This window comes from Cherax quadricarinatus, chromosome 5, assembly GCF_038502225.1.
Source record: "Cherax quadricarinatus isolate ZL_2023a chromosome 5, ASM3850222v1, whole genome shotgun sequence".
Lineage (NCBI taxonomy): Eukaryota > Metazoa > Arthropoda > Malacostraca > Decapoda > Parastacidae > Cherax > Cherax quadricarinatus.
In genome coordinates, this window is record NC_091296.1 from 20,874,990 (window position 1) to 20,901,424 (window position 26,435).

Consider the following 26,435-nt stretch of genomic DNA (forward strand, 5'->3'; position numbering starts at 1 on the left):
CGACCGGGTGTAGCACCAGGCCCTCTTAGCAAAATTGCAAGCTCTGGGAATTGCAGGCTCTACGCTATGTCTCCTCAGTGATTACCTTCATGGTAGATCTCTAAGGGTAGTTCTCAATGGAACAGAATCAGCAAGACTTCCTATTGGGGCAAGTGTTCCACAAGGAAGTGTTCTGGGACCATTGTTATGGAATGTCTACTTCAATGACCTTTTTCATCTCATCCCAGAATCCCATGAATATGCAGACGACTGTATACTGACATTCACTTATCCAAGAGAAGAAATGCCAGCTGCCCTAAGCTACATCAATCACCAGCTTGGGGAAATATATGGGAAGTAACATTTGCACCTGAGAAAACACAAATGATGATGATCTCTAGGCACCATGATGGTAATACCGGTGCAGTAGTAAGGATGAATGGGAGGGTGTTGGCACCTGGGGAAGAAGTTGATATCCTTGGGGTGAAATTTGACTCCAAACTGACCATGAAAAACCACGTTGTAAATCTTGCAAACAAGGCAGCCAGGAAGCTAACAGAACTTCGCCGTATCTCGCAATATCTTGTACGAGGCAAAAGTACGCTCGAAACCTTGAGTATGCTCCACTTTCTTGGTTCGCCTGCCCCCCTTCTCATCTGCGACTGCTTGGCAGAGTAGAGAACAGAGCAAGACGTCTCATCTCGCCTGGACCAATGCTGGATAGATCTGTCATTTCAGCAGAGCCTTCAACACAGGAGGGATGTGGGTGGCCTTACTGTTATGAACAAGGCCAATGTTGTCAAAGTACTACACTTGGATCCACTTCGATGACAGCGTGAAGCAAGCTTCTATACCACAAGACGGGCAGAAAGCAGCAACTTCACTCTGGCTGTACCCTTCTCCAGAACATCACTTCATCTTAGATCATTTATCCCCAGGATGACTCGAGTATGGAACACATTCGTACAACATTATGATGTGAACGAGATAAAGTCAGTTGATCAGATGAAAATGCTGGCCCACAGATGGCTCCAACTTCATCCTGTTCCCTACTTATATATTTCATAACAATAAAAATGCTTTCAAATGAGCTGATGTAGGTAACAGCTCTCAGCTTGTCTACAAAGTTAGGAATCGTTAACATGTAAATAGCTTGTCAATAAAGCTAGGGATCCTTAACCTAACCTCGTCAGACCCTGTGTAAAAAGAGAAAGAGAGAGAGAGAGAGAGAGAGAGAGAGAGAGAGAGAGAGAGAGAGAGAGAGAGAGAGAGAGAGAGAGAGAGAGAGAGAGAGAGAGAGAGAGAGAGACAGAGAGACAGAGAGACAGAGAGACAGAGAGACAGAGAGAGAGAGAGAGAGAGAGACAGAGAGAGAGAGAGAGAGAGAGAGAGAGATAGAGAGAGAGAGAGAGAGAGAGAGAGAGAGAGAGAGAGAGAGAGAGAGAGAGAGAGAGAGAGAGAGAGAGAGAGAGAGAAGAGAAGAGACGTATCTTAAAGCATAAAATTCTTGCTTTCAAATTTCAGAACAGGAGAAGGCTCACGCTACTGAGATTTTAAAATCATGCTGTACGATCTGCTAAACACAGTGTGTTATAGCGACGTAGTAAAGCTGATACATGAGGCAGATGAGCGAGGTGACGTACAACACTGTACACTGAGAGGTGTGTGTATCACTCAGTGTATGTGCCTTAACAGTATAATATCGATTTCAGGTATTAAAGTATACTTGACTGGTTGTGAACAGGTGATATGCAGCCTTAATGACCCTCGTTTAGACGACTGGATTTCAACTTAATTAAGCAACCAAGATGATAACCACAAGGGGCTGCAGGTCCTGGAAGAAGCCTCACTGAGGTATCACAATGTCCCTCACACAGATTGCACGTATTCGCTTTGTAGTGTAGTGAACGTATCTAGGCGCCAGCAACATTAATTTGATAGAGACATAGTCTCTAAGTGGAGTAATATTCACAGCCTGGGTGTGCAATCAGAATGTTGGGAAGATCAGTAGAGGCTGGCTAGTTTTAGGCGTTATGACCACACACTACATCTGGACATATTCTCGTGATGAATTAGACTCATGTTCAACACTTGGGTATTTGCGTTAAGGAAACGTTGAGGTGGGCAGTGGCGTTATTAGTGGCGAAAAGTTCCCTGACTGAAGATACCCAAGTGTTGCACATGTGTCTAATTTATCAACTTGTCGGTTCTCAGAACCATTCATCTACACTGTTCTCGAGGTGTTTGTGGACTATACTGACGCTACAATGTAAGACAAGGCAACATGTTACTAATATACTCAAAAACAAACCGCGAATTCAAGCCCCACCCGTACCGTGTTTCGATTGCAATCGTGTCATTACGATTTCGTGAGTCATAATATACTCACGACTTTAATGTATTCATAGAAGAAGTTCCGCCTGCCAATACCTTTTATCATTTTAATACAGGAGATAAAATTTCAAAATGCCTCACATATCTCTGTATTGAATTGACCGTGTAATTTATCAACTGGTCGGTAGTGTCTATCATGACTGCTAACATACCTTGCCTAGGAGGGACATGATCTCCCTCACGTCTAATGCTGAAGTGACTCCTCGGATACACAAATGTGAGGCACGACTTGTGGTGTGAGTGTACAACACGGGCACACCAGTGTCGCAGTGTTACTGGTATCCAGCACTGGTATGTCAGTGGCTGCTTGAACTCTGACCGAGTCATGATCTGATAAACACCAGTGTCAGGACTTTTCTTAATTCCTGATTAACAAAACATCACCACTGCCGCCGCCGCCGCCGCCGCCGCCGCCGCCGCCGCCGCCGCCGCCACCGCCGCAGCCACCACCACCGCTTAGTTACAAAATTATAGGTAGACTTTATTTCCTCGTAATTACCACATTTGACGAGTCCAGGCAAAAACAATGTGGTTGATCGAAATTAGATTGTTCCCTATCATCAATTAGCCTCAACACTGATGATGAAAAGTAAGTTGTAACAGCGGTGAGGAATAACTAACCGAAATGTTTACTTAAGTCACATTATATAATGTCCCTTGGCACTGTCCACCGTCTATGGCAGCTGAGGGACTGATCGTATTAAAATTCACTCTCCATTTCTACTGTCTCTAATGGTATAATCGTATAAAATCGACTGAAGATGCCGATTCGATGTGGTTCGCTCGGTATTGTCCCGGTCCGGGTCTTGTCCAGTTGGTGACCTGGTAGATGATGCCTCTGCTGCGAGGCAGTGTCACACAGGTACTGTGACGTGTGCGAGGCAGTGTCATACAGGTACTGTGACGTGGGCGAGGCAGTGTCACACAGGTACTGTGACGTGGGTGAGGCAGTGTCATACAGGTACTGTGACGTGGGTGAGGCAGTGTCACACAGGTACTATGACGTGGGTGAGGCAGTGTCACACAGGTACTGTGACGTGGGCGAGGCAGTGTCACACAGGTACTGTGACGTGGGCGAGGCAGTGTCACACAGGTACTGTGACGTGGGCGAGGCAGTGTCACACAGGTACTGTGACGTGGGCGAGGCAGTGTCACACAGGTACTATGACGTGGGCGAGGCAGTGTCACACAGGTACTATGACGTGGGCGAGGCAGTGTCACACAGGTACTGCAGAACCAGGTGAATCAGTGAGTTACTAACTTATCTATATACATTTTTAGCCACTATTATCCTACAAAACTTTGCCTCGACGTATTATATTACACAGGAGTTACGTAGCTAATAGACGATACTTGTCAGCAGTGACCACTAAGTAGCAGTAGCGCTTCAGTGAACCAGGACAGTTTACACAGTGTAGCTTCAGCAGTGTGAACAGTAAGACAGTGTGTTGGTTATTCAGTGTGATTTTACCATGTTACTGTTACGATATTTGCCATAATAAACATACATACAGGGTATGTAATATGACCACAGTGATAAGAAGCAGTAATATTCCTGGTGCTTTCGTAAGTTCTCACTTTTTCACACTTCATAATTGGGAATCACCACAACGCTTGGAATAAGTCTACCAATCACTGTGGTTAAATCCCATATTAAAATATCACTTGTTTCTTGTGATTTTATTACATAATTGTGATTTTATTACTTAAAATCAGAGTATATGAATCAGTATAGTCAGTTATTAACTTGTACATGATATTATGTACATTAAGAAATGGAGTTATGCAGAGAATAGTAAATAAAAACATATATGTTGAATAAGCTTTTATTGTGACGACGTTTTGCCATGCATGACTTTAACAAGTCATACAAAAGATACAAAATTTACACATAAATATTCTCTTGCGAGGAAGGGATGTAGTTGTGACGTGAGTGTAAACACTGGAGTGTGAGGACTCGTGCGTCACGGCGTGTGTGGTGGAGCAAGGCAAGAGGTACGCTGGACAGTTGTGCTGGAATTTCGCCTGGTTCTGGGCAGGTAACTGTCTCTGTAATATGATGTGCGCCAGCGGTGTGATTTTAAGGTAAACGTGCCTTGGTTTTGTTCGGTGATGCGCTGCTGTGTACTAACTACATCCACATCTAGACATCTGGTCCTTTTGTTTGCTGAGACGAGGTTGACGTCTTGGTTTGCCATTAATACGTTAATGGCAAACTACGCATGAATTATTGTTGCAAATCCTTCACGTATATTAGTGTTTTTGAATTCAGATGTTTAGATTATATGATGTCTAGGGAATGATGTGCACTCCAGCACTGATGTTGGCTGACTGTTGTGTGACACCTCTGGTGAAATCCCTAATGGGTTTGGATGTACTGACTGCGATCACATTGAGGTGGTGTGACACAAGTGGTCTGCAGGTGATGTGACACAAGTGGTCAGCAGGTGATGTGACACAAGTGGTCAGCAGGTGATGTGACACAAGTGGTCAGCAGGTGATGTGACACAAGTGGTCAGCAGGTGATGTGACACAAGTGGTCAGCAGGTGATGTGACACAAGTGGTCAGCAGGTGATGTGACACAAGTGGTCAGCAGGTGATGTGACACAAGTGGTCTGCAGGTGATGTGACACAAGTGGTCAGCAGGTGATGTGACACAAGTGGTCTGCAGATATAATAGCATAATGACAGAAGTATTTTAAGTACAGTAACGTAGTAATCCACAAACATTTACTTACTGACCGCTTTAAAGTTTACCAAGGAGTACGAGACAGAGAGAGAGAGAGAGAGAGAGAGAGAGAGAGAGAGAGAGAGAGAGAGAGAGAGAGAGAGAGAGAGAGAGAGAGAGAGAGAGAGAGAGAGAGAGAGACTGTGTGTGTGTGTGTGTGTATCAGGTGTGGTCTACAGTCAGGTGTTGCAGACTGTTGGGTCTGACATACCGTGTATAGGGACCCGTGTTTGCGTGTACGTGTACGTGTACGTGTGTGTGTGGGTCAGCATGTACATTTTTTTTAATCTTTACAAAAATATCTTTTTTGTTTTTTTTTTTCAAAAAAATATTTAAAAAAGAGTTCCTGTTACTTTTGTAACGGCAGCCTTTGATCTCTTGTGCTTCTGACACAAGCTTTCCAACCATTTATATCCATTTTCAAAGGAATTTTCAGGTAAGAGGATTTGATTAAGGCACCTCGTTATTTTCCATTACGCTTTAAAAAAATACATATAATATTTACGTCATAGTTGATATTCAAGAAAAATCTTTATAGTTAGCTTTCTCTGTGAAAATTTCCATCTTTATCTCAAGTTTTTGTCAAAAACTCATCCTGATATTTTTCGGTTTGTTTCCAGAGGTTGTTTTTATGATTAAGGTCGTGACGACAAAGCACCAACAACGACAGGTTCTGTGGATGACGTAAACTACGACTAATAGGGAAGGGGAAGGTTCTGTGTTGATCTCATGTACATTATTAGATCATTGCATTTCTAAGGAGCATTAGAACGTATGTTTCTACACGAGCTGCGTCTTCACACCCGTTTATTGGACCCGCTGTGCGTCCACCTGGAGTGTGTTGCTGGGGTCAACACCCCGGCGGTCCAGTCCTTGATCAGGCCTCCCGGTGGACCAAAGACTGGGCAGCGGCGGCGTCGACCCCCGGACACTCTCCGGTTAGACTCCAGTTAGACACACCAGGGGTCCAGAAAACGGGCGTGGAGTCGTAGCTTGTGCAGGAACAAACGCTCTAACGTGCCGCGTGTCTCGATATAAACCACGGTAATGGATACCTACAAGTGACATGAAATGACACGCGAAGAAACACCAGGACATGTGTCATCACCTTAACACCTCTAATCAAGGTTCGAAACGTTTTCTAACATGCCCTAGCATTTGCTGACGTTTCTAAACCAGATCTACGTCTTTACGTTAGCGACCTTTCCAGGTAGCTACTCCCGGATACTAGTTAAAGTCTCTTCTAAATAACTTGACATGTCCTCCCTTTCCGTGAATCGAACCTGTTTGTTTCCCATTCCCCAGGCGCTGTATAGCTCTAAATATTATTTAGGTTATTTTTAGTTTGATTACGTCAGGGAAAAAATTAACGTAAAAACATGTATTTAAACTCCAAAAACCGCATAAAAATTGTATAAAGGGGGAATCTGTTATTTAAGGGAAACGTTAGTCGGACACACTGCATGCAGTGCACACTGCATGCGGTGCACACTGCATGCGGTGCACACTGCATGTGAGAAACGTGCGAAACGTAGGGATAAAACACTCACGGTTGAGGACAGGTTGGCCGACAATCAGGACATTTTATAACAAGTTTAGCATTTTTTGATGTTAGATTACGAAGCGTGTCGACAACACGGTGTTTTTAAATCATTACATCAACCTGTGTGTGATATAATGATTTAAAAAACCTGACTTGTGCAGAATTTTAGGCATCTTTACTGAGGAAATATTATTTCATCCAGTGGCTTCTTCAGTCCAATACAGAGAAGAATGGTTGAAGATCTGAGGGAGTTTGGGGTAACGAGTCCCATGAATGAACATTTATTGACACGAAAACTCGATATAAATACCGTACATCACATTTTGTCCATTAAATTTATCTGTGTTGTGATATTACTCCGAAGAGAACACCAACAGGGCGAATATAATATTTCTTGAGAGATATTTCTGATAAGATAGTATTCCTGGTGGTGAATATCGAGTCTTACAATAATCTCATAAATCCCCCTTTGTAAATTTATATTTAAATCGAAGGCTGAGTTAGGGGAGAGTTGCTGCTGTAATAAATTTAATAAATTCCACTGTATATTACAACAGTGGTCATTGTGAGTTTATTTCAATACAGCTGAGTTTTCAACAAATTTATTCCGGCACAATAGAACTTTTAAGTTGTTTCTTTTTATTTCCGTGCAGAGGAAACTTCATCACTTTTGTTCCAGTACAATGGAACTTTCAACTTCTTTGTTTTGGTACATTAGCGCTACATTTCACTACAGTGGAACTTTAAACCATTTTAAAATTGCAATGGCACTTTAAACTACAGTGGAACTTTACACCACTAGGATATTGGAACTTTTAACCCAGTTTATTGTAACATACTGGAGCTTTAAACCAATTTATCCCACCACAATAAATTTTTTATACAAATACAATGAAACTTTTCAATATTTTCTTAGAAAGAATTGGCAAGTTCCCATCTGAAAATCTTCTGCTACAAAAGTTTGCCTTGAGAATTTGAGACTTGTTATATGTTGGAGTCAGGTTTAGAGTGTAGGGAGGTAAACTCGGGTTTAAAACGGCACTTACTGTGAATCGGATCTGGAATGTAGGGAGGCAGACGTGTCTGTTTAAGGCAACACTTGCTGTTATTTTCTTTATTCATTTTCAGGTGTATAGATAAGCCTTTGGTGTTGCGGTGTCAAATTACTTCCTGTCTATTTCCTGTAAATCACATTTTGTAAAAGCTTTTACTTTTTTTAGTGGTGTGATGGTTGGTTAATTTAGCTTCAAACTTGTCTGCAACACGAGTCATTAAGGCTACACGTAACCTGCTCTCCGCCAGTCAGGAATACTTCATTCCCTAATGTAAGAGTTAAAGTAAACTCTCGGTGTATACACACTAAAAGACATACACCTCACGATGTATATATCTCGTGATTTGTTGTAAATGTGTTGTCATAACAAACTGGGTTCCCATCGCTTTTATTGTGGTTGCCTAAGGATTCTGTTTCCTTTCTCCTTTGTTGCGTTAATTTCCTCCGGTTCACGTTGTTTTTCCTTTTCTTCGCTTCTGCCTTTGAGCTCGGCTGCTTCCTCGGTAAAGACCTCTTTGAATATCCTGTTCAGTTTAAAAAACAATATACCTGCCTGTCATCCTTTCTGGTTTCACCCTTTTGCTGTTTTGTTGTGTCTCGGTAGTTTACCACGTACATGGCCTCGTCCAGTGTGGATGTGCTGTAGTTTCGGAGCAGCTTTGACCTTGATAAATTAGACACTTGTCGGTTCTCTGACCTATTCATCTGCAGGTTTGACCTTTTTCGTATGCCCTTTTTTCCTACCGACTTTTTTTTTTTTTTGCTAATCTTTTTGTCTTTACATATTAGTTACTAGATTTTTCTTCATATTCACTCCTGGTCTTTGCCTACAGTTATCGGTGAATCAAAAGTCCAATCTGTGTTTTGTAAATCACTTTGTCCGTGCTGTTGTAAATTTGTTAGAAGCCTCACGAATTCTTTGAGCAGCTCTTTTCTATCATCTCTGATATGTCACCTTGGAAAGTCTTATCAAAAAAAGAATTAACAAATGAACTTTTTGAATAAAAAGACCGCAGAGAGGAACTAGCACATCCATTGCCTATATAAACAATAAAATGTATCAAGTAAAACATGAATATGAGGAAATTCACATTCAGAAAACTATACAATGTTGTCAGTGATAACCTAAGACGAGGATACACAAATAACCCGCACGTAGGAGAGAGGAGGAGCTTACGACGACGTTTCGGTCCGACTTATAAATGGTCTAAGTCAGACCGAAATGTCGTCGTAAGCTCCTCCTCCTCTCCTATGTGCGGGTATAACCTGCACATAGGTATTGTGCCTTTTAGTTCGCTAAGACTAATGTACATGTTCACGTGTAACATAAATAATGTAGGGGACGTAGTTACACGAACTACAGATCCTGAGAACAAAGACAAGAGAACGCTAAATTCTCGATTGAATAACAATTTAACCAATAATTCCACTGTTAATCTGTTAGATGTCTGAAATTCCGAGATTGCATCCACATTTTGCATCAGCAGATGCAATAATATGTAATGAAACCTCAGTCTATTAAATGACTCAAATAATTCATCGTTAATGGGAATATATATGAAATCCTGACTGTTTCGACATATTCCATTAACTAGAAACATAGGAAATATAAATACATATGCAGTATAATGTGATCCTTTATTGACAACGTTTCACCCACACAGTGGGCTTTTTCAAGTCACAAACAGATCTACCTGGGGTGGAAGGTACGGGAGTATTTATAGATCTGTGTGTGACTTGAAAAAGCCCACTGTGTGGGTGAAACGTTGTCAATAAAGGATCACATTATACTGCATATGTGTTTATATTTCCACTGTGTCGGTATTTGATACCATTTATTTCCAACTAGAAACATTAAATATGTTGTAAGATATTCTATGAAATGACTCTAATATCAAAACGCATATCCAATGATTTTTTTACACAGATTTGTTATCCTGCCTCAGCTCATTTCGAAGATTAGCAGTACCTATGGTGTCACCCCAGGGATGCCACCCACAACAGTCGGCTAACACCCAGGCACCTAATTACTGTCAGGTAAACAGGAGCAGCAGGTGTAAGGAATATGCCCGATGTTTCCATCCGTACTCGGGACAAAGCTCCCAGTTCCTCAGTATGTGAGCTGAGTGCGCCACCAACTGAGTTCAACTGGATGTTTTGAAAACCCTGTAATCCTTTCGGAGATGCGAGTCAGAGACACAAACAGCGTATTGTTGAGAAACGTTAGGACAGACGCACAACTTGCCGTACAAGCTTTCATCACGACAACCTACTGACCTGTATACAAGATGGTCACGACTGGAGATAGCTCTGGTTATGTTACATGACACCAGGGTCTCTACATTATGTTACATGACATCAAGGTCTCTGTGCATTATATTACATGACACCAGGGTCTCTGTGCATTATATTACATGACACCAGGGTCTCTGTGCATTATGTTACATGACACCAGGGTCTCTGTGCATTATGTTACATGACACCAGGGTCTCTGTGCATTATGTTACATGACACCAGGGTCTCTGTGCATCATACTGCTCCTAATAATTACATATATAGGTATTTTGGTTTATGTGTACAGTGTTTAACAGAAGTTTCTAAAGTAGTTACAAAATATGCACAAAATATCTAAATAAGAACATAAGAATGGAGGAGGCCTACTGCAGAAGGCCTACTGGCCCATACAAGGCAGGTCCTTATCAAAACCAACACAACCCCAAAGCTACCCAAGAATTTACTCCCGTAACCACGACACCAATCAAACCCAGCCCCTCCCACTCATATCTGTCCAATCTCTTTTTAAAGCTATCCAAGATCCTAGCGTCTACCACCCTACTGGGAAGACTGTTCCACTCACAAGAACCGAAGTACCCAAGACGATCCATGGATGAGTGGAAATAATAACTATGATGCCTTATACCTGTTATTCCCACACACTTAACAGTAAAACAGCACCTGGGTGATAGTTGTTTTAGTTGTGTCACCTGAGTGACCAGTTTATTGTGTACCCCATACTCATCCCGTATAGCAGTAGCGCAAAAACAACAACAGGATTACAGGGGCCACAATGGATATTATTAAACCTCACTGGGCATTGTTAAAATACAATGTTAAAAATGCTGATATCTTATTACCACAATAAATACATTGGTCACGATTAAGATGTTATTAACTCTTAATAAATCAGTTCATCCTTACTTCAGTGTTATCATAACTACATCACTGTTATCACTGCTACTTCAGTGTTATCATAACTACATCACTGTTATCACTGCTACTTCAGTGTTATCATAACTACATCACTGTTATCACTGCTACTTCAGTGTTATCATTACTACTTCACTGTAATCACTGCTACTTCAGTGTTATCATAACTACATCACTGTTATCACTGCTACTTCAGTGTTATCATTACTACTTCACTGTTATCACTGCTACTTCAGTGTTATCATTACTACTTCACTGATGTCACTGCTACTTCATTGTTATCACTGTTACTTCAGTGTTATCATAACTACATCACTGTTATCACTGCTACTTCATTGTTATCATTACTACTTCACTGTTATCACTGCTACTTCAGTGTTATCATTACTACTTCACTGTTATCACTGCTACTTCAGTGTTATCATTACTACTTCACTGTTATCACTGCTACCTCAGTGTTATCATTACTACTTCACTGTTATCACTGCTACTTCAGTGTTATCATTACTATTTCACTGTTATCACTGCTACTTCACTGTTATCATAACTACATCACTGGTATCACTGCTACTTCAGTGTTATAATTACTACTTCACTGTTATCACTGCTACTTCAGTGTTATCATTACTACTTCACTGTTATCACTGCTATTTCAGTGTTATCATTACTATTTCACTGTTATCACTGCTACTTCACTGTTATCATAACTACATCACTGTTATCACTGCTACTTCAGTGTTATCATTACTACTTCACTGTAATCACTGCTACTTCAGTGTTATCATAATTACATCACTGTTATCACTGCTACTTCAGTGTTATCATAACTACTTCACTATTATCACTGCTACTTCAGTGTTATCATAACTTCTTCACTGTTATCATTGCTACTTCAGTGTTATCATAACTACTTCACTGTTATCATTGCTACTACACTGTCATCATCACTACTACACTGCTATAGTTACTACTACACTGTTATCATCACTACTACACCGCAATAGTTACTACTACACTGTTAGCAACACTACTACACTGTTATCATCACTAATACACTGTTATAGTTACTACTACACTGTTAGCAACACTACTACACTGTTATCATCTCTAATACACTGTTATAGTTACTACTACACTGTTAGCAACACTACTACACTGTTATCATCACTACTACACTGTTATAGTCACTACTACACTGTTATCATCACTACTACACTGTTATAGTCACTACTACAATATTATCATCACTACTACACTGCTATAGTCACTATTATACTGTTATCATCACTACTACAGTGTTATAGTCACTACTACACTGCTATAGTCAATACTTCACTGTTATAGTCACTACTACACTGTTACAGTCACTACTACACTGTTATAGTCACCACTACACTGTTATAGTCACTACTTCACTGTTATAGTCACAACTACACTGTTATAGTCACCACTACACTGTTGTAGTCACTACTACAGTGTTATAGTCACTACAGCACTGATATAGTCACTACTACACTGTTATAGTCACTACTACACTGTTATAGTCACTACTACACTGTTATAGTCACTACTACAGTGTTATACTCACTACTACACTGTTATAGTCACTACTACAATATTATCATCACTACTACACTGCTATAGTCACTATTATACTGTTATCATCACTACTACAGTGTTATAGTCACTACTACACTGCTATAGTCACTACTTCACTGTTATAGTCACTACTACACTGTTACAGTCACTACTACACTGTTATAGTCACCACTACACTGTTATAGTCACTACTTCACTGTTATAGTCACAACTACACTGTTATAGTCACCACTAGACTGTTGTAGTCACTACTACAGTGTTATAGTCACTACAGCACTGATATAGTCACTACTACACTGTTATAGTCACTACTACACTGTTATAGTCACTACTACACTGTTATAGTCACTACTACAGTGTTATACTCACTACAACACTGATATAGTCACTAATACACTGTTATAGTCACTACTTCACTGTTATAGTCACTACTACACTGTTACAGTCACTACTACACTGTTATAGTCACCACTACACTGTTATAGTCACTACTTCACTGTTATAGTCACTATTACACTGCAATAGTCACCACTACACTGTTATAGTCACTACTACACTGTTATAGTCACTACTTCACTGTTATAGTCACTACTTCACTGTTATAGTCACTACTACAGTGTTATAGTCATTACAACACTGATATAGTCACTACTACACTGTTATAGTCACTACTACACTGTTATAGTCACTACTACAGTGTTATAGTCACTACAACACTGATATAGTCACTACTACACTGTTATAGTCACTACTACACTGTTATAGTCACTACTACAGTGTTATAGTCACTACTTCACTGTTATAGTCACTACTACAGTGTTATAGTCACTACTTCACTGTTATAGTCACTACAACACTGATATAGTCACTACTACAGTGTTACAGTCACTACTACACTGTTATAGTCACCACTACACTGTTATAGTCACTACTACACTGTTATAGTCACTGTTTCACTGTTATAGTCACTAAAACACTGACATAGTCACTACTTCAGTGTTATAGTCACTACTACACTGTTATAGTCACCACTACACTGTTATAGTCACTACTACACTGTTATAGTCACTATTACACTGTTATAGTCACTACTACAGTGTTATAGTCACTACTACACTGTTATAGTCACTACTACACTGTTATAGTCACTACTACACTGTTATAGTTACCACTACACTGTTACAGTCACTACTACACTGTTATAGTCACTACTACACTGTTATAGTCACTACTACAGTGTTATAGTCACTACTACACTGTTATAGTCACTACTACACTGTTATAGTCACTACTACACTGTTATAGTCACCACTACAGTGTTATAGTCACTACTACAGTGTTACAGTCACTACTACACTGTTATAGTCACTACTACACTGTTATAGTCACTACGTCACTGTTATAGTCACTACTACACTGTTATAGTCATTACTACACTGTTATAGTCACTACTTCGCTGTTATAGTCACCACTACACTGTTATAGTCACTACTTCACTGTTATAGTCACTACTATACTGTTATAGCCACCACTACAGTGTTATAGTCACTACTACACTGTTATAGTCACCACTACACTGTTATAGTCACTACTACACTGTTATAGTCACTACTACAGTATTATAGTCACTACTAAAGCGTTATAGTCACTACTACACTGTTATAGTCACTACTACACTGTTATAGTCACTACTACACTGTTATAGTCACTACTTCACTGTTATAGTCACTACTTCACTGTTATAGTCACTACTACACTGGTATAGTCACTACTTCACTGTTATATATAGTCATTACTACACTGTTATAGTCACTACTTCACTGTTATAGTCACTACTACACTGTTATAGTCACCACTACACTGTTATAGCCACCACTATACTGTTATAGTCACTACTACACTGTTATAGTCACTACTTCACTCTTATAGTCACTACTACACTGTTATAGCCACCACTACAGTGTTACAGTCACTACTACACTGTTATAGTCACTACTACACTGTTATAACCACCACTACACTGTTATAGTCACTACTACACTGTTATAGTCACTACTTCACTGTTATAGTCACTACTACACTGTTATAGTCACTACTACACTGTTATAGTCACCACTACACTGTTAGAGTCACTACTACACTGTTATAGTCACCACTACACTGTTATAGTCACTACTACACTGTTATATTCACTACTACAGTGTTATAGTCACTACTACACTGTTATAGTCACTACTTCACTGTTATAGTCACTACTACACTGTTATAGTCACTACTTCACTGTTATAGTCACTACTTCACTGTTATAGTCACTACTACACTGTTATAGCCACCACTACAGTGTTACAGTCACTACTACACTGTTATAGTCACTACTACACTGTTATAGCCACCACTACACTGTTATAGTCACTACTACACTGTTATTGTCACTAGTACACTGTTATAGCCACCACTACACTGTTATAGTCACCACTACAGTGTTACAGTCACTACTACACTGTTATAGTCACTACTACACTGCTATAGCCACCACTACTCTGTTATAGTCACTACTACACTGTTATAGTCACTACTACAGTGTTATAGTCACTACTACACTGTTATAGTCACTACTACACTGTTATAGTCACCACTACAGTGTTATATTCACTACTACACTGTTACAGTCACTACTTCACTGTTATATTCACTACTACACTGTTATAGTCACTACTACACTGTTATAGTCACTACTTCACTGTTATAGTCACTACTACACTGTTATAGTCATTACTACACTGTTATAGTCACTACTACACTGTTATAGTCACTACTACAGTGTTATAGTCACTACTTCACTGTTATAGTCACTACTACACTGTTATAGCCACTACTACACTGTTATAGTCACTACTACACTGTTATAGTCACTACTACACTGTTATAGTCACTACTACACTGTTATAGTCACTACTACAGTGTTATAGTCACTACTACTGTGTTATAGTCACTACTACACTGTTATAGTCACTACTACAGTGTTATAGTCACTACTTCACTGTTATAGTCACAACTACACTGTTATAGCCACTACTACACTGTTATAGTCACTACTACACTGTTATAGTCACTACTACACTGTTATAGTCACTACTACACTGTTATAGTCACTACTACAGTGTTATAGTCACTACTACAGTGTTATAGTCACTACTACACTGTTATAGTCACTACTACAGTGTTATAGTCACTACTACACTGTTATAGTCACTACTACACTGTTATAGTCTCTACTACACTGTTATAGTCACTACTACAGTGTTATAGTCACTACTACACTGTTATAGTCACTACTACACTGTTATAGTCACTACTACAGTGTTATAGTCACTACTACAGTGTTATAGTCACTACTTCACTGTTATAGTCACTATTACACTGTTATAGTCATTACTACACTGTTATAGTCACTACTACACTGTTATAGTCACTACTACACTGTTATAGTCACTACTACAGTGTTATAGTCACCGCTACACTTTTATAGTCACTACTACACTGTTATAGTCATTACTACACTGTTATAGTCACCACTACACTGTTATAGTCACCACTACACTGTTATAGTCACCACTACACTGTTATAGTCACTACTACACTGTTATAGTCATTACTACACTGTTATCGTCACCACTACACTGTTATAGTCACTACTACAGTGTTATAGTCACTACTACACTGTTATAGTCACTACTACACTGTTATAGTCACTACTACACTGTTATAGTCACTACTACACTGTTATAGTCACTACTACACTGTTATAGTCACTACTACACTGTTATAGTCACTACTACACTGTTATAGTCACCACTACACTGTTATAGTCACTACTACACTGTTATAGTCATTACTACACTGTTATCGTCACCACTACACTGTTATAGTCACTACTACAGTGTTATAGTCACTACTACACTGTTATAGTCACTACTACAGTGTTATAGTCACTACTACACTGTTATAGTCACTACTACACTGTTATAGTCACTACTACACTGTTATAGTCACTACTACACTGTTATAGTCACTACTACAGTGTTATAGTCACTACTACACTGTTATAGTCACTACTACACTGTTATAGTCACTACTACAGTGTTATAGTCACTACTACAGTGTTATAGTCACTACTACACTGTTATAGTCACTACTACACTGTTATAGTCACTACTACACTGTTATAGTCACTACTACACTGTTATAGTCACTACTACACTGTTATAGTCACTACTACACTGTTATAGTCACTACTACACTGTTATAGTCACTACTACACTGTTATAGTCACTACTACACTGTTATAGTCACTACTACACTGTTATAGTCACTACTACAGTGTTATAGTCACTACTACACTGTTATAGTCACTACTACAGTGTTATAGTCACTACTACAGTGTTATAGTCACTACTTCACTGTTATAGTCACTACTACACTGTTATAGTCACTACTACACTGTTATAGTCACTACTACACTGTTATAGTCACTACTACACTGTTATAGTCACTACTACAGTGTTATAGTCACTACTACACTGTTATAGTCACTACTACACTGTTATAGTCACTACTACACTGTTATAGTAACTACTACAGTGTTATAGTCACAACTACAGTGTTATAGTCACTACTACACTGTTACAGTCACTACTACCGTGTTATAGTCACTACTACACTGTTATAGTCACTACTACAGTGTTATAGTCACTACTTTACTGTTATAGTCACAACTTCACTGTTACCATCCACTATGTTATCTCTACTGTTACCATCCACTTTGTTATCTCTATATACCTGTTATCATCCACTATGTTATCTCTACTGTTATCATTCACTATGTTATCTCTACATCACTGCTATCATCCACTATGTTATCTCTACTTCACTATTACCATCCACTATGTTATCTCTACATCACTGTTATCATCCACTATGTTATCTCTACCTCACTATTATCATCCACTATGTTATCTCTACTTCACTATTACCATCCACTATGTTATCTCTACTGTTATAATCCACTATGCTATCTCTACTTCACTGTTACCATCCACTATGTTATCTCTACTGTTATAATCCACTATGTTATCACTACTGTTACCATCCATGTTATCTCTACTTCACCGTTACCATCCACTATGTTATCTCTACTTCACTGTTACCATCCACTATGTTATCTCTACTTCACTGTTACCATCCACTATGTTATCTCTACTTCACTGTTACCATCCACTATGTTATCTCTACTTCACTGTTACCATCCACTATGTTATCTCTACTTCACTGTTACCATCCACTATGTTATCTCTACTTCACTGTTACCATCCATTATTTTATCTGTGTTATGATCACTACTTCACCTATATTATCACTACTCTAGAATATTATCTTTACCTGGCCACATTCACTTAGCAATAACACTTTGTACTGATAAAATTTACTGTTCGTGAAAGATTCTGTGATCAATGAAAAATTTCGTTGACCTGACTTAAGAAACTATTCGATGGTAACTATATTAAATATTATCTAACATACAGCATTTACCTCGTGAGTTTTAAAACTGTAAAGGTTAGTTAGTTGTTGAATATTCAGGATTGAATAACTTTAAGGAATTCTGTCGATTGAATATTTCTGATAAATAAAGCCAGTGACTAACTACCAAGAGAAGTCGTAAAGTGGAAGCAGAGTCATTCGAATTACTTATTGGACATCATGGAACTGATTTCTCAAGATGGATGGCTGATCCCTGACATCGACTTGGTATGTCGGGATGTAGAGTTGATCCGCGAGGCCGAGCTGGAAGGTGACAGAGAATTAGCCGGCCTTGCAGGTGTACCATGCCTTTGTTGCGATTACCAGTTTTCACCAGAAGGTTTGGTGCAGTTAGGAGCTGGTTTGGTGGATGCTGCAGTTCATATGTTGAATGTCGCAGTAGAGTGTGCACCTCGTGGGGAAGAGTTGCCTTTTCCGGACACAGAGTTGCAGGAGCTGGTGGAAGAGTTGATGTATAGCATTGTAGAACTGCTGAGTCTTGTGAGAGTGTTGGTGGAATTCGTCGGAGAGACGCTGGATCCCACGGAAGAAATATTGACTTGCGTGACTAATTTACTGGAACACGTGAGAGACTTGCTAGACCTGATGGGAGAGATTGATCTTATGGGAGAACTGCCATCAGAGATCGACTTAGTTACTCAAGATGTTAAGATTGCTCGTGAAGAAGGATTGGCCGGTGACACAGAGCTGGCCGGCCTCGCAGGTTTACGATGCTTGTGCTGCGAATTAGAGGGAGATCCTATGGATGACCTTGGATCCCTTGTTTGAGATGGATTCTGATACAAGATGAGATTTTCTGGATCTGATGGGAGAATTTCCCTCAGAGACTGACTCAGTTTCTCGGGATGTGAAGATGGTTTGCGAGGAAGGATTGGAAGGTGATACAGAAGTGGGAGGCCTCGCAAGCGTACTCATCTTTTGCTACGAGTTTAAAGGTAGAACCTCTCGGATTCCTTGTTTAACAAGGAATTCTGATACAGGTTGAGTTTGACATCTGGGAAGCTGTGATACAGGTTGAGTTTGACATCTGGGAAGCTGTGATACAGGTTGAGTTTGACATCTGGGAAGCTGTGATACAGGTTGAGTTTGACATCTGGGAAGCTGTGATACAGGTTGAGTTTGACATCTGGGAAGCTGTGATACAGGTTGAGTTTGACATCTGGGAAGCTGTGATACAGGTTGAGTTTGACATCTGGGAAGCTGTGACAAAATATATTAGTTATTAGTTATACAATTTATTTTAGAAAATCAAGGAAATTTTATTTTATTTTTTGTTTAATGTTTATTGACAATGGTACGAGAATTTTATTTTAAAAAGGCATAAAAAGTTTAAATAGGAGGTAAGATTATTTTGACAACTTATGTATATATGCTAACAAGTTAAAGGAATGTTTTTTTTTAAGTAGGGTGCCGCGGCACCCTGGTGTGCCACTGATACTGTCCAGTGGGTGCCACGAGATTATTAGTAATTTTGTCCTATCATCTGTATCAAGCTCGTCCAGTCTCACAGAAATGGAATTAAAATACGTAAAGATGACTGATACTGAAGCATAAGGAAGTGACTGGACGAATTCTGGATAGAGATTAAAAATTAATATCTTTAAGCTGGGAAAAAAACTTTGTAATTCTCATGCAATTTACCACATTCTACCAGAGTGAACTTTCTGTGTAGCTCACAAACATGAAAACTATCAAGAAGTAAAGCCTAAATTCCACAAATAACCTACACATGTGCAGGTTACATGTGTATTGTTCCAGTCACGGTATTGTGCCGTGAGAGTATGTCTGTCTAGTATTCCTTCTGATATCTAAATGATGTGCCAGTAACATCAAGCTCAAATATCTCACCAACAAAGTTACTGAGATAAGTTAATTTCTGTTTGTTTTATTGTGACTTATAATACTTGTTTATTATTTACACTAACAGGCTTGTATACTTTATATTTCGTATGTGTGTTTTATATGATTTTATGTTCACATTATTATTATTATTATTATTATTATTATTATTAAGTACTCATAGGAAGCGGTTTTAATACAAAAATAATTAAGATTGCTACAGAATGAAATATGATATGTAAGATATTATTATTTATTATTATTATCACACTGGCCGATTCCCACCAAGGCAGGGTGGCCCGAAAAAGAAAAACTTTCACCATCATTCACTCCATCACTGTCTTGCCAGAAGGATGCTTTACACTACAGATATATAAGATATATGTAAGATATATAGGCAACATTTAGGCATCTTTATTACGAAACGTTTCGCCTGCACAGTAGGCTTTTTCAGTCGAGTACAGAAAGTAGGCAGAAGCAGTAGAGATGTGAAGATGATGTAATCAGTCCATGATGGACTGATTACATCGTGGGTACCATCACTGAAAGACTTTAAACATAGCGGAATGCTGTTCTGATAGTGTCATGGGATGATATCAGAGTAATGGTGGCGATAATTGTGAGAGTATTAACATCAGTCTAATGGTAGCGATGTCATTGTGATGGTGGTGACTTCAGTGTGATAGTGGTATCAGTTTGATGATAGTGTTATCAATGTGATAGTGATGTAGGTTTGGTGGTGAACATCAGTGTGGTAGTGACGTAGGTTTGATGGTGGTGACATAAATGTGTCAGTGTAACGGCAATGACATTAGTGGAATATGACATCAATGTCATAGTAGCGATATCAGTGTTATGGTAGTGACATCAACATGACAAAAGTACCATCAGTGACATCTGAGTGATGTCAATAACATAAGTGTAGCAATACTGACATGACCAATCCTCCAAAATTCCACATTCTCGAAAAATGACATTCTAAAAAAAAAAAAAAAAAAAAAAAACTATATCAGTTGAATTTTGGCGAAAAATAAATCTGATCAGTATTATGTATTAACTTCAATAAATGTGAAACCCCCCCCCCCCAAAAAAAAAAAAAAACATGGAATAAAGTGTTTAATGAAATTTCAATTACTGCTTCCATGGTTACGAAAATTGGCTAGCCAGCCGCACTTTGAGGCGCCTGTTAACCAATTATTGAAAATTTTAGCCTGCAAAGCCAGCTATATTCTCGCTTTATATTGGTAAAGATTTTTTCTACCGTTTCATGTATCTTCGGATCATGTAATTTTCAATGCTGATAAATGTGTCAGAGTGTATGTTATAATAATTATTATTATTTTTATTATTAATTATTATTATTATTATTTTATTGTGATTATTCATTATTATAATTATATTATTATTATTATTATTATTATTATTATTATTATTATTATTATTATTATTATTATTATTATTATTATTATTATTATTATTATTATAAATATTATATTATTATTATATGTATCATTATATATAAAGGTATTTGTTCGTTAGGTAACTTTCTCAAGACAGTTGTTGTATCCAGCAACATCTGTCGAGCCTTGTCATCCCCTTCTTATCTTCTCTCATTATAGAAGAATGTTCATGAGTTCTGCCTCTGAATAAAACAATTGTTCATAATTATAACCTTAATTTTTAACGGGGTGGGGGATGGGTAAGCCAGAGGAAGGTCTCGGTCAAATGACCAGAAGCCTCAGTTGCGAGTCATCATATGGCTATGAACCGCGTCAGGAAACACTTGTTCTGTTTCATGACAAATCTTACCTAAGCTAACCTTCTGTTCAGTGTTGACGAGGATTAGCTACGTGATCTGCAAGGTGCCTTTGGCGAACAGTCGAAAGTTACCTTTGGCGAACAGTCAAAAGGTACTTTGGCGAACAGTCAAAAGGTACCTTTGGCGAACAGTCAAAAGGTACCTTTGGCGAACAGTCAAAAGGTACCTTTGGCGAACAGTCAAAAGGTACCTTTGGCGAACAGTCAAAAGGTACCTTTGGCGAACAGTCAAAAGTTACCTTTGGCGAACAGTCAAAAGGTACCTTTGGCGAACAGTCAAAAGTTACCTTTGGCGAACAGTCAAAAGGTACCTTTGGCGAACAGTCAAAAGGTACCTTTGGCGAACAGTCAAAAGTTACCTTTGGCGAACAGTCAAAAGGTACTTTGGCGAACAGTCAAAAGGTACCTTTGGCGAACAGTCAAAAGGTACCTTTGGCGAACAGTCAAAAGGTACCTTTGGCGAACATTCAAAAGGTACCTTTGGCGAACAGTCAAAAGGTACCTTTGCGAACAGTCGAAAGTTACCTTTGGCGAACAGTCAAAAGGTACCTTTGCGAACAGTCGAAAGTTACCTTTGGCGAACAGTCAAAAGTTACCTTTGGTGAACAGTCAAAAGGTACCTTTGGTGAACAGTCAAACGGTACCTTTGGCGAAGAGTCGGGAAGTTGTGCTACTACGAGAAAAGGGCAGCAGTGAAACCCAGTTAAGCGTAATACGAAAACGGAGATTCTGTGCATCAAAAAAAATCAGACAATAGAAACTATGTCATGTCCTATAAAAAACAACAGAGAACCATGTTGGACAGGTAGCATTCATTGTTCTCATAAACGTTGCATGTGTTGCAGTCCGCAACATGATCAAGGATAAAGGAGAGACTACGTTGTCTTCCATGTAAAATTAATTTTTTTGAACCGGTGACAGTGTTGAGTCTCATCGCGGCTTCGCAAGATGACATTATCGCAGATGCTGTTTATGTAACTTAGACTTCCAGCCAGGAGAACTGTTTCCCGTAGCCTACCAGTCTACAAACCATGTTAATAAATTTATACTCGCTAGACCCATTGACACCTGTAATAATAATAATAATAATAATAATAATAATAATAATAATAATAATAATAATAATAATAATAATAATAATAATAATAATAATAATAATAATTATTATTATTATTATTATTATTATTATTATTATTATTATTATTATTATTATTATTATTATTATTATTATTATTATTATTATAATATTAACAATAATAATAATAATAATAATGATAATAATAATAATTAATATCTTTATTTAATACAAGTACATGTACAAGGTATACAGTCCTAGCTGACATCAATGACATACTACTACTTGTTATGCTGAGCATTTCGGGCAAATTAGGTCAGTTTTGTCCCAGGATGCGACCCACACCAGTCGACTAACACCCAGGTACCTATTTTACTGATGGGTGAACATAGCAGGTATTCTGTGGAAACACGTCCTAATGTTTTTCAGCCGTACTGGGGACTCGATCCCCGGACCTCAGTGTGTGAGCTGAGTGTGCAAGACATACAGCTATGGGACACCCTACTGAAGTGACGAACAATGATTTTTATTCGTCTCGGGAGAGAGGCTGTCACAATAGTCACAAAGTTTTAAATGCATGAAGAAAAAACACTTGGGAAACACCGTCATTAATAACATATATGGCAACTGTAACGGTGTAACTTTCATTAAGACAACAACAACTGTCCTGAAGACTCTTAACGAAGTAGCTAAACTGACAGGTTTTACGACACGGGAGCTTGAGTATTATGAAGACAGCTGCATCTCTCATCAGAGGTGATATCTAAACTTCAAAAGGTATGTCCCTCACTCTTGACAATAATTCGTTTATGATGGACAGCATAATGCTCTTACCACAAACTTTGCAGCTCCCTTTAAGAACATTAATCACTGAAAGACGACAGAGGGGCACCTCGAGTTTCTTCTGAATAAAAATCCACTTTGTGAGTTGAATCTGCATCACCTCGCCACTGATGATGTATCTGACAAAGGCTGTAAATGCAGACAAAGAGACAAGAAATGGATTGCAAATTTCTCGAACAAAGTTGTGGATTATATTTTTAGGAAAAATGACCAGGCAAGTACCAGACGAGCCTGGCCCATAGCCGGGCTCCGAGAGTGGAAAAACTCTCGGAACTCATCAAAGATAAGGTAATGGTATGCTCATAGATCCTCATAATTATTAATGGGTATCGGGCAATGATCGACTTGAACTACGAACTACAGATTTACCACCAACTCCAGAAACTCCACTGAACGGATGCATGGAGGACTGGAAGACAACAATGTTGCATGGAGGACTGGAAGACAACAATGTTGCATGTAGGACTGGAAGACAACAATGTTGCATGGAGGACTGGAAGACAACAATGTACCTACAGAAAACATGGTCTGGAATTCTCGGGAATATATACTGAGTGCAAGAGAGGCAGTTGTGCAAACTCAACCTAATTTGTATGGACACTAAGGACGAAGTGTGACATGTTTTACCTGCATTACAAAGGGCTGCTTCTCCTAGAATAGTTGTTTCTATAATAAAGATCATCTGCTGTTCGTTGTTAATGTGTGTTTAAAATATATGACATCATTCCGGCTAACATCATAATTCAAGCATTTAATATATCCACTGTATACTATATGTATAGTGTGATGCATGAATGTTTTAACATACACACCCATCAGTCGTGTTTTTTGGGCCAATATTTGAAACAAAAACTACGTATGATAATTCATTTTTGATCGCACCTTTAATTTTGCGTCGGTTTTAACATAAATTAACCTAAAATTTACACCATATGGAAAAAATAGGCTGCAAAAAATAAATCGAATAAATGTGAAGGAATTCTAACAGTGTTTTATGAGTGTAACTTAACACACACACACACACACACACACACACACACACACACACACACACGAACGTGTGGTCTTAAACAAATAAAAGTGCGACTGGCCGGGAACCGAACCCCCTCGATATTTTAGCACCTCTCCCGGGAAACCTGCCAAAATTCCGAAACGTCTTAGTCCACTCGGCCATCAATCTTCAAACATCAGGTGCCCAGTAACACTGGACATGAAGATAAAGTTTTTCACGAAGAGATAAGAATGCTGTGCCTAAAGGACTTAAAATATTTTTTTCCAAAGTTGTAGAACATTGGTATGGGATACAAGGGTAAGTACTTCATACCATAATTATTGGTAATGTATCAAGCTATGGTAAAGCAAACTCTTCTCCTGTAAAGAGAAATAGCTAAAATGCAACGAGAAATACAATCTCTCCCACACACAAGTAGACCAATAAAAAAAACCCGAACATTATTAACGCATATGTGGTATATTTGCTGGAATATTTATGGTATACAAACCACACTCCACAGTTATTGTTACCCCAACAATTTACCAAATCAGAACAACATTTCATGTAGAAAGTGAGATATGATAGAACGAGTTATAAAGAGACAACACCTGGGTAAATATCTGCCGGTAATAACTTTTATAGATAAAAAAGAAGAAGAAGCGAGTCTAATCTAATGTCCTTTTCATCAGAGGAATGACGACTGTCAAAATTTTATACACCATTTTCATCTCTGAAGAGTGAGCATTTCATACGCGTAAACTAAAAAAAAAAAAAAAGCGATTTGAGCCTCACTCGTGAACACGTAGAATAAAATAGGAAGTAAAAGTGTAAATGCGTCTCTTTTGGATGTGTCTTCCTCTAACATGAATTAATATTGATAAAATGTTGAAAGAATTTTATTTTTGCGCATGAGTGGTTCCCCTTGCATGATTATTCGCTGATTTTACTCTGAAAATTCTCATACTTTTCTCTTATATGTCGTGGCAAATATTCTGTAAATCTCATTTATGCATTCATTTTCTCTTTCATTATATAAGTATATATATATATATATATATATATATATATATGTATGTATGTATATATATATATATATATATATATATATATATATATATATATATATTTATATATATATATATATATGTGTGTGTGTGTGTGTGTGTGTGTGTGTGTGTGTGTGTGTGTGTGTGTGTGTGTGTGTGTGTGTGTCTGTGTGTGTGTGTGTGTGTGTGTGTGTGTGTGTGTGTGTGTGTGTGTGTGTGTGCGTGTGTGTGTGTTTGCGCATGTGTGTGTGTGTGTGTGTGTGTGTGTGTGTGTGTGTATGTGTCTGTGTGTGTCTGTGTGTGTGTCTGTCTTTGTGTCTGTGTGTGTGTCTGTGTGTGTGTATGTATGTGTGTGTGTTTGTGTGTGTGTGTGTGTTTGTATTGGTGTGTGTGTGTATACGGGGTCAATTATCAGCTTCTAGTCCTACCTCTGAACACTGGTTCAGAGATAGGCCTAGTAGGACTTAATAGTCTAGAACTGTATACAGGTTCTGCGTGTACGACCTCCTCGTTTAACACATACCAGTTACTCGTTATCATGAGAATTATGCATTACCTAACTTACGTTTGGCTCACTGATGTGTCTAGCTCCCATCAATGCGTCTTAGCCCCTGTGCCTCCCATCTCACTCTATCTCTTACCATTCTCTCAAATTCTCCGAGTACCTTGTATCTCCTTATTTTTTTTCTCCTTTATGATGTTGCTTTGTTAATTTCT